Source organism: Macrotis lagotis, chromosome 4 (assembly GCF_037893015.1).
Source record: "Macrotis lagotis isolate mMagLag1 chromosome 4, bilby.v1.9.chrom.fasta, whole genome shotgun sequence".
NCBI classification, from domain to species: domain Eukaryota; kingdom Metazoa; phylum Chordata; class Mammalia; order Peramelemorphia; family Peramelidae; genus Macrotis; species Macrotis lagotis.
This window is the reverse complement of record NC_133661.1, coordinates 47,861,949-47,870,608: the sequence shown is the minus strand read 5'-3', so window position 1 is coordinate 47,870,608 and position 8,660 is coordinate 47,861,949.

The window sequence follows — 8,660 nt, the reverse complement described above, 5'->3', positions numbered from 1 at the left end:
TTCTTTTTCTTCCTCCCTATCTTCCTCCCTCTCTTCCTGCTACCTTCCCTCTCTCCCTTCCTTTCCTTCCTTCATTTCTTCCTTCTTCCTTCCTTCCTTTCTCTCTGTCTTTTCTTTCTTTCTTTCTTTCTTTCTTTCTTTCTTTCTTCTTTTCTTACTCCTATCTTGCTCCTTCTCTCCCTCCTTTCCTTCCCTCCCTCCTTTCCTTTCTTCCTCCTTCTTTCTTTTCTTTCTTTCTTTCTTTCTTTCTTTCTTTCTTTCTTTCTTTCTTTCTTTCCCCTTTGCTTCCCTCCTTATCTTCTTCCCTCCTCCCTATCTTCCTCCCTCTCCCTTGCTTCCTTCCTTCCTTTCCTCATTTCTTTTCTTTTTTCTTCCTTCCCTTCCTCCTATCCTTCCTTCTTTCTCTTCCTTTCCTTCTTTTCCCTTCATCCTTTCTTCTTTCTTTCCTCCTTCCTTTTCTTTCTTCTTTTCTTCCTCCCTAGCTTTCTCCCTCCCTTGCTTCTTTCCTTTCCTCCCTCCCTCCCTTTTCTTCCTTTCCTTCCTTTCTCTCTGAAACATCTTAGGCTGAAAAGGCTAAGACTTTCCTTTTACCAAGAAGGCTCAGAGCCCAAACTCACATATCAAATGCATAACAGAACTTGTCATCCATATTTCCTGATCTCTGGTCCAGTAGTTTTTATCAGGACCTGAACTGGTCCTTTGGATACCTTTGCCTTGGCTGCAGAAGAGCCACAGTCACATAGTGAGTGACCTTGTACCTATCTTAGAGAAGATCACTGAGTGCATATGTCTCTTTAAAGTCTGCCCCAGGTAGCTCTGAGGGAGATCTGTGCCTTGGCCAGAAAGGCTTTGAGATCCAAAAGTAATCTCCAAATCTCATCTTGGCCATTTTACCTCCAGCCTTTCTCTCTGAGTAATGGGAGAATGGAAGCAAAGATGTGGAATTCTAGGTGGTAGGAAAGGGTTAGGGTTAGATCCAGGAGTATGTTCGTTGTTGGCCTAGGAGTCAGGAGATTGCAGTGCTAGACAAGATTCTGAGCCTAATTTGCAATTGGTTGTGAACAGGTCTCTATTAGTTTTGTTTTCTGTTTGAAGTTAGGACTTTGGGTTAGAGTCCTTTCCAGTCCATATTCTATGAATTTTCCCTTCACTTTATCCTCTAGATGAGAAATGAGTGGAAAGCATAGAATACTAGGGGGGAGCTAGGATGGCACAGTGAAGAGAGCACTGACTGGGTCTGGAGTCAGAAGACCTGAGTTCAAATCCAGTCTCAGACACTGATTAGCTGTGTGACCTTGGGCAGATCACTCTGGTTTGCCTCAGTTTTCTCATCTATAAAATGAGCCGGAGAAGAAAATGGCCATCCGCTCCAATATCTTTGCCAAGAAAACCCCAAAGTGATATCACAAAGGATTGGGCAGGACTGAACAACAATAGGGAATTGGAAGGAGATGAATAATTAGCCCCTAAGAATCAAGAATTTAGACTCTAAAAGAGAGACCGAATGGCCCACGAGATAGAATGATGGATTTGGAGTCAGGAAAACCTGGGTTCAAATCCCACCTTTGATATGTATGAGCTGTCTAAGAATGAAGCAAGTCATCTCTCTGAGCCTCAGACAACGCTCAGACTAAATATTGAAAAGTTCAGTAGTCAAAGGTTCTCCATTCAGATCCTGACTCTGCTACTTCTCGTTCCTGAGGTGATTTTAGACAAGTTACTCTCTGGATCTCAGGTCTTCATCTATAAAATGAGGGCGTTGGACTTGTAGCTCCCTTTTAGTTCTAAGTCCATGGTGCCATGAAATTATTGCGGGGTTACGACCTGTGTCTTATTGGAGGGAAGACTTAAACCCTTTGTCAGGGATTTCTGTGAGGTGTAAGGAGGACTTCTGAGATGACCTAAGTAGCTTCTGAAGTTGTCTCTACCATTTTATTGTTTTTCCTAGGTCTAAACTTGGATTTCACCAAGAATGGGATGTCCTTCAGGCGAAAACTTGGAGGCACAAAAGTACATTATGGATCTGAAACATGTCCTGGAAACCTTGCAAGGTCAGTCCTGAAAATGGGAGGAAGGATGCTTTCTCAGGGTTCTTGGCCAAAGTTGACTGGGGCTCCTAAAACTACATAGCTCCACCACTGGGGTGAATTTGCTCTCTTATTCAAAGACACAAGTGATGCTGTCCCACTAGGCCAAGTTTCCAGGAGGTGGTAGGCCCCTGTGACTCTGCTCTTTACCTCTGAGATGAGTCCAAAGTTCAGGGTGTTCCTGGAATGCCCAGAACCATGCCCAACTCTCTTCAAGGGAGAGAGATGAGGTCACTTCTGCAAGCCAACCCTAAGACCAAGCCTGCTCCAGGGAAGTGTTTGGTTTTCCTCCACAGAGTCTACCAAGTGGGACATAGCTGGAGATCCCCAGGCTCCCCACAACTTGAGGCTAAGGCAGGGAGAGCACAAGCAACATTTAGGGAGGTTCTCTTGTTGCTAGCTACTCAGCTTTCTGTCCAGTACTCAGACCACTCCAACCACTGGTCAGCTGCTGCCATAGTTATTGAAACATTTCCCTAAGGCAGTCAGTCAGAGTGGGCAGGCCTTGGGAGAATCCAAGGTCCAAGAGTTATTTTTACAATCCCATGGTTCCAACCCACTGTTCTCATTGGTTGCTGTCTCAATTTGGACGGTGCATGAAATGTCTGCACGGATATTTTATTTGTTCTTTCCTTGAGTTTCTAATTGGAAGGGGGAAGATGGAAAGAGATGACAAACTATTCTCATTCCAATTAGCTATTAGGGAAATTCTTTTGGTGCTAAAGAGCATGGCCACATCCTCCCTCCTCCCTCTCTGTCCCTCTCTCCTCTCATCTCTCTCTCTCTTTCATCTCTCTTTCTCTCCTCCCTCTCTCTTTGTCTCTCTCCTTCCTCTCTCTCCCTCTCCCTTTCCCTCTCTCTCTTTCTCTTTATCTCTCTCTCTCCTTCCCTTACTCCCTCCCTCTTTCTCTCCCTCTCTCTTTGTCTCTGTCTCTCTGTCTCTCCATCTCCCTCCCCCCTTCCCTGTCTCTCCCTTCTTCTTTATCTCCCTCCCTCCCTCTCTCCTTCCTCTCTTCCTCTCCCCTCCCATTCTCTCTCTCTTTCTTTCTCTCCTTCCCTCTCTCCCTCTCCCTCCCTCCCTCTCTCTTCTTCTTCTCTTTGTCTCTCTCCCTCTCTCCCCCCCTCCTGTACTCCCTCCCTCTCTCTGTTTCTCTCCCTCCCTTACTCCCTCCCTCTCTTCTTTTCTGAATCTCTCTCCCAGGTCCCTCTCTCTCCTTCCTCTCTCTGTCTCCCTCTCCCTCTCCCTCTTCTCTGTCTCTCTCTTTCTCTTTGTCTCTTTCTTCTCCTTTACTCCCTCCCTCTCTCTTTCTCTCCCTCTCTTTCCCTCCTTCCCTCTCTCCTTTATCTCTCTTTCCCTCTGCCTCCCTCCCTCCTTCCCTCTCTCCATCTCTCTCTCTCCCTCCCTTTCTCCCTCCTTCCTCTCACTCTCTATCTCGCTCTCCCTCTTCCTCACTCTGTCTTTCTCTCTCTCCCTCCCTCTTTCTCCTTCTTCTCTCTGAATCTCGCTCCCTCCTTCTCCCCTCTCTCTCTCTCTCTCTCTCTCTCTCTCTCTCTCATCTCTTTCTCTCTCCCCCTCTTTCTCTCTCCCTTTCTCTCTCCCTCCCTTTCTCTCTCCCTCTCTCTCATCTCTTTCTCTCTCCCTCCCTTACTCCCTCCCTTTTTCTCTCCCTCTCTCTTTGTCTCTGTCTCTGTTTCTCTCTCCATCTCCCTCCCTCTTTCCCTGTCTCTCCCTTCTTTCTCTTTCACTCCCTCCCTCTCTCCTTCTTCCCCTCCCTCCCTTTCTCTCTCTGTTCCTCTCTCCTCCCTCCTCCCCCTCTCTCCTTCTTCTCCCCTCCCTCTCTAACTCCCTTCCTCTCTTCTTCTGTCTGAATCTCTCCCTCCCTCTCTTTTCTCTTCTGTCTTTTTTTCTCTCTATCCCTCCCTCCCTCTTTCCTCTCTGTCTCTCTGTCTCTTTCTGTCTCTGTCTTCCTCCCTTACTCCCTCCTTCCTTCTCTCCTTCTTTATCTCTGTCTCTCCCTCTTTCCCCTCCTTCCTCTCATTCTCTCTGTCTTTCTCTCCTTCTTCCTCTCTCACACCCTCCCTCTCCTTCTCTCTGAATCTCTCTCTCCCTCCCTCTCTCTTTTTGTCTCTATCTCTATCTCCTTCCCTCCTTCCCTATCTCTCTCTCCTTCTTTCTATCTTTCTCCCTCCTTCCCTCTCTCCTTCCCTCTCCCCTTCCTCTCTCTCCCTCTCCCTCCCCCACCCTCTCTCTGCCTCTCTCCCTCCCTCTCTCTTCTTTCTCCTCTGTTTCTCTCCTCTCTCCTTCCCCTCTCTCCTTCCTCTCCTTCTCTGTCTCTCTCTCCGTCTTTCTGTCTCCCTCCCTCCCTTACTCCCTCCCTCCCTCTCTTTCCTTCTCTTTGAATCTCTCTCCCTTCCTTTGTTTCCTTCCTTCCCCCTCTTTCCCTCTACTTCTCCCCCTCTCTCCTCTCTCCCCTTTATCCTTTCTCTCCCTTCTTCTGTCTCTCTTCCTCTCTCTCTCTCTCTATCTCTCTCTCTCTCTCTCTATCTCTCTCTCCCTCCCTCCCCTCTCCTCTCTCTGTTTCTCCCTCCTTCCTTCGCTCTCTTTCTCCTCTCTCTGTCTCTCTATCCCTGTTTCTCTCCCTCCCTCCCTCTCTCCTTCCTCTCTTTCTCCCTCTCCCTTTCCCCTTCTTTGTCTCTCTGTGTCTCTCTCCTCCTCCCTTACTCCCTCCCCCTCTTTCTCTCCCTCTCCCCATTCATCCTTTCCTTTCTCTCTCCTTCTCTATCTCTATCTCTCCCTGTCTCTCTCCCTCCCTCTCTGTCCCTCCCTTACTCCCTCCTTCTCTCTCCTTCTCTCTCAATCTCTCTCTCCCTCCCTCTCTCTCTCCTTCCTCCTCTCTCTCTCTCTCTCTCTCTCTCTCTCTCTCTCTCTCTCTCTCTCTCTCTCTCTTTCTCTCTCTCCCTTTCTGAATCTCTGTCTCTCTCCCTCCCTCCCCCTTTCTCTTCTTTCTCCTCTCTCTGTTTCTCTCTCTCCCTCCTTCCCTCTCTTTCTTCTTCTTTCTCTCTGTCTTTCTCTCTCTCCTTTCTCTCTCTGTCTCCCTCTCCCTTTCCCCTTCTCTCTTTGTCTCTCTCTTTATGTCTTTCTCCTTCTCCCTTACTCCTCCCCTCTTTCTCTCCCTCTCTCTCCCTCCTTCCCCCTTGCTCACTCCCTCTCTCTCTCCTTCTCTCTGAATCTCTCTCTGTGTCTTCCTCTCTCTGTCTCTCTTTCCTCCTCTCTGTCTCCCTCTCTCCCTCCCTCCTTTCCTTTCTCTCTCTCTCTCTCTCTCTCTCTCTCTCTCTCTCTCTCATCTCTTGGTCTCTGACTCTGTTTCTGTTTCTCTCTCTATCTGTTTCTATATCCATCGTTGTCTGTCTGTCTGTCTCTGTCTCTCTGAAGCTCATTGTCTCTCCTCTTCCCCGCCACCCCCCCTGCTCTCAGCAGAAGGAGGGGGCAGAGAGGACTGCCTAGCCTTGGATACAGAGGAATGGTGGATTGACTGAAAATTATCGGATTGGGAGAATCTGGCCTTGCTGAATATAACAAGCCCAAGGCAGGACCTTGAACCTCCTAGGAAGGGGAAATCTCTATTGGTTCTTTAGAGCAGATAGGTTATATATACACAGGAGGGGAAAGAAGAGGAGAAAGAGGAAGAGGAGGAGAAAGATCTAGAAATAGGGAATGAAAGGAAAGGGAAAAAAGATCAACAGCTGTTTCTGTTGTGGGAAAAAGGGTGGATGCTTGCAGTAACCAAAAGATGTCACTAGAGGGTGATTGCTGAGAGATACACTTGTCGGTGTGGGAATCATGGCTCAGAGAGGAGAGGAAGACAGGATCCTGCTTTGAATACTAAGGCAAATGGAAGCCAGGACTCGAAGGCAAATGGAAGCCAGGACTGGGAGATCTGGGGTGGGCAATGCCTAATCCAGACCAACTCCCCCTGTCTGGCCTAAGAGTCAGTATAGTATTTAATATGAAATATCTAAAGGGTACTGTCAGCCTTTTCTCCTGAGGGTTGAAAAAATTTTTTAAAGTAATCTGAATGAAAATAAATCATAAAAGCTGCATTTTGCACCTGGAGTCAACTGGACCTAGTGCCATGAAGACACCAATTCAAATCTAACCTCAGATAATTTGCATGACTCTGGGCAAGTCACTTACCCTTTGTCTGATCCAATTTCCTCATCTTTAAAATGAGGATAATCTTAGCACTATCTCCAGGGTTGCTTTGAGGATGAAATGTGATAAATGTGATAATATATGTAAAGCACTTTGAAAATCTTAAACATAAATGTTAACTATTATCCTGATTATCTAAACTTTGCTCTGAATTTAATTAGGGAGCTGGTAGGCTGGTCTGGGAGATGGAGACGTTTAGCCCAGCTTGGTATTATTCATGTGGTAAAATTTGGTTAACTCTCTGAGCCTCAGTTTCTCTATGTGTAAAATGAGGGAATTGAACAAGATCCTTTCTAAAGACCCAGTGTTGATTTTCTTTGATTTTAAGAAAAGCATCATAGACCTGTTTTTAGGCCTTCCTCCCAATCCTAGTCATCCCTCCTGAGACTTGAGGGCTGACCTTCATGAATGTCTTCATCTTTACTCATCCTAAGAGAGAACTATCCAGAAGCTTTTTACTGTGTTGTATGACCTTGAGTATGCCTCTCCCCATTGCCCCATTTCTACAGTGGATATATGAATTGAATAACCACTCTGGCCCTTTCTAGCCCTACTATTCTACAGTATGATGACTTTTTCTCCCTCTCCCTCTTCTTTTCTCTTTCTCTTCTCCCCCTTTTCTCTCTCCCTCTCTCCCCCCCCTTCTTCTTTCTCGCTTCTCTCTCTCTCTCACCTCTCCATCTCCCTCTGTCTATCTCTCACTCTCCTTTTCTCTCTGTCTCACTCTTTCTCTGTCTCTTCTCTCTGTCTCTGTCTCTGTCTCTCTGTCTCTCTGTCTCTCTGTCTCTCTGTCTCTCTCTCTCTCTCTCTCTCTCTCCCAGGCATCATTTCCTGTCTGAATTTCTCTTAGGTTTAGAAGGTCTGGACTAAAGAAGTCACCTACTCCCATCTATCCCTGAACAAGAGTCCCCTTCACATCCCTGTGCTCAGAACCAACCAAGAACTTAATAAATGGGAGTTGATTGATGAATTACATTACTGAGAAATAATCACTCAGGCTACTGGAAGATTGTCAATGAAGGACAACTCTTCCATCTCCCAAACTGGCCCATTCCACTTTCTGGACAGTTTTAATTGTTAAAAAGTTTTCCCTCTTCTTCTGAGATTGAGTTGCCTCTTCACAACTTCTATTTCTGTCCATCCCTAATGTGATAGGTCTCTAATGACTCAAAGAGCAACAAAATTTAACCTCTTTCCTTCTTTTACTACCCATTAATTTCTCTAGGTCTTTTTCATTGGAATTGCTGCCTTATATATGTCTTGTCCCATATACATAGAAGTACTGTGCTGGGAAATTGGAATTTCTGAACTCAAGGGTATGAATGGATACTTTTGCTATAGATGGTAGAATGGGAAGGAAGAAGTCCTTTGAGGTACTGGTTCCTAATTTTACCCATGAGACCCAGAGATGTATCAAGTAACTTGTTGCCAGATGTACCAGTTGGTAGTGATAGGCCTAGGCTCCAGTTTTCCCTTCTTTTGCCCATTCCTTTTCTTTCTTCTTGATCCTTTTGAAGTCTTCCAGAATGAAATAGCTTTACTTTGTCAGATATGACCCTGTTGCTTCCCCTGGGTGCTGACTGTGGTTGGAACCCCTGGAAACTTGGCCAAGGCCAATAACAACAATCATGTCCCTATATTTCCTTCTTTTGTCTAAATGACTTTCTGCTTATGGGCTAGGGGGACCACTCCCTGCCCACCCAAATGAAAACAGACCTCACCTGTTATCACCAGGTTCTCCACCCGACTGCTCCAGTCAGCTCATCTTCTGGGACTTAACTTCAGGCCTTTTAGGGTAGCTTCCATTATTCTATCCTCTCCCCTCCATCAAAACTTAAACTTAGGACACTCCGATACTAAAAAACCTCAGCTTCTTAAATTCAGGGACTTCCTATTGCCTCAATGGTCAAATGCAAAATCCTATCTTTAGGCTTGCTCCGTTTGACTTCAACTTGCCTTCCCGGCTTTATTTCACATGACTTTCCTTCTTGTGCTTTGACTTCCAACCAATTTGGACAATGAGTCAATCCACAAATAGGACCAGCCATTTCCTGCCTTCATGCATTCCCATAGGCATGTCTTCCAGATGAATGGGAATTCATCTTTCTCTTTCCTTAAGGCTCAGTTCCAGAGCCACTCCATCCAAGGATCTCTGATTTCCCTGCAAAATATTCTTTCCTTAGGGGCAGCTAGGTGGCACAGTGGATAGAGCACTGGCCCTGGAGTCAGGAGGACCCGAGTTTAAATCTGGCCTCAGACACTTAATAATTACCTGGCTATGGGACCTTGGACAAGTCACTTAACCCCACTGCCTTGAAAAAAAACCCCAAAACATATTCTTTCCTTCTTTAAATTTTTCT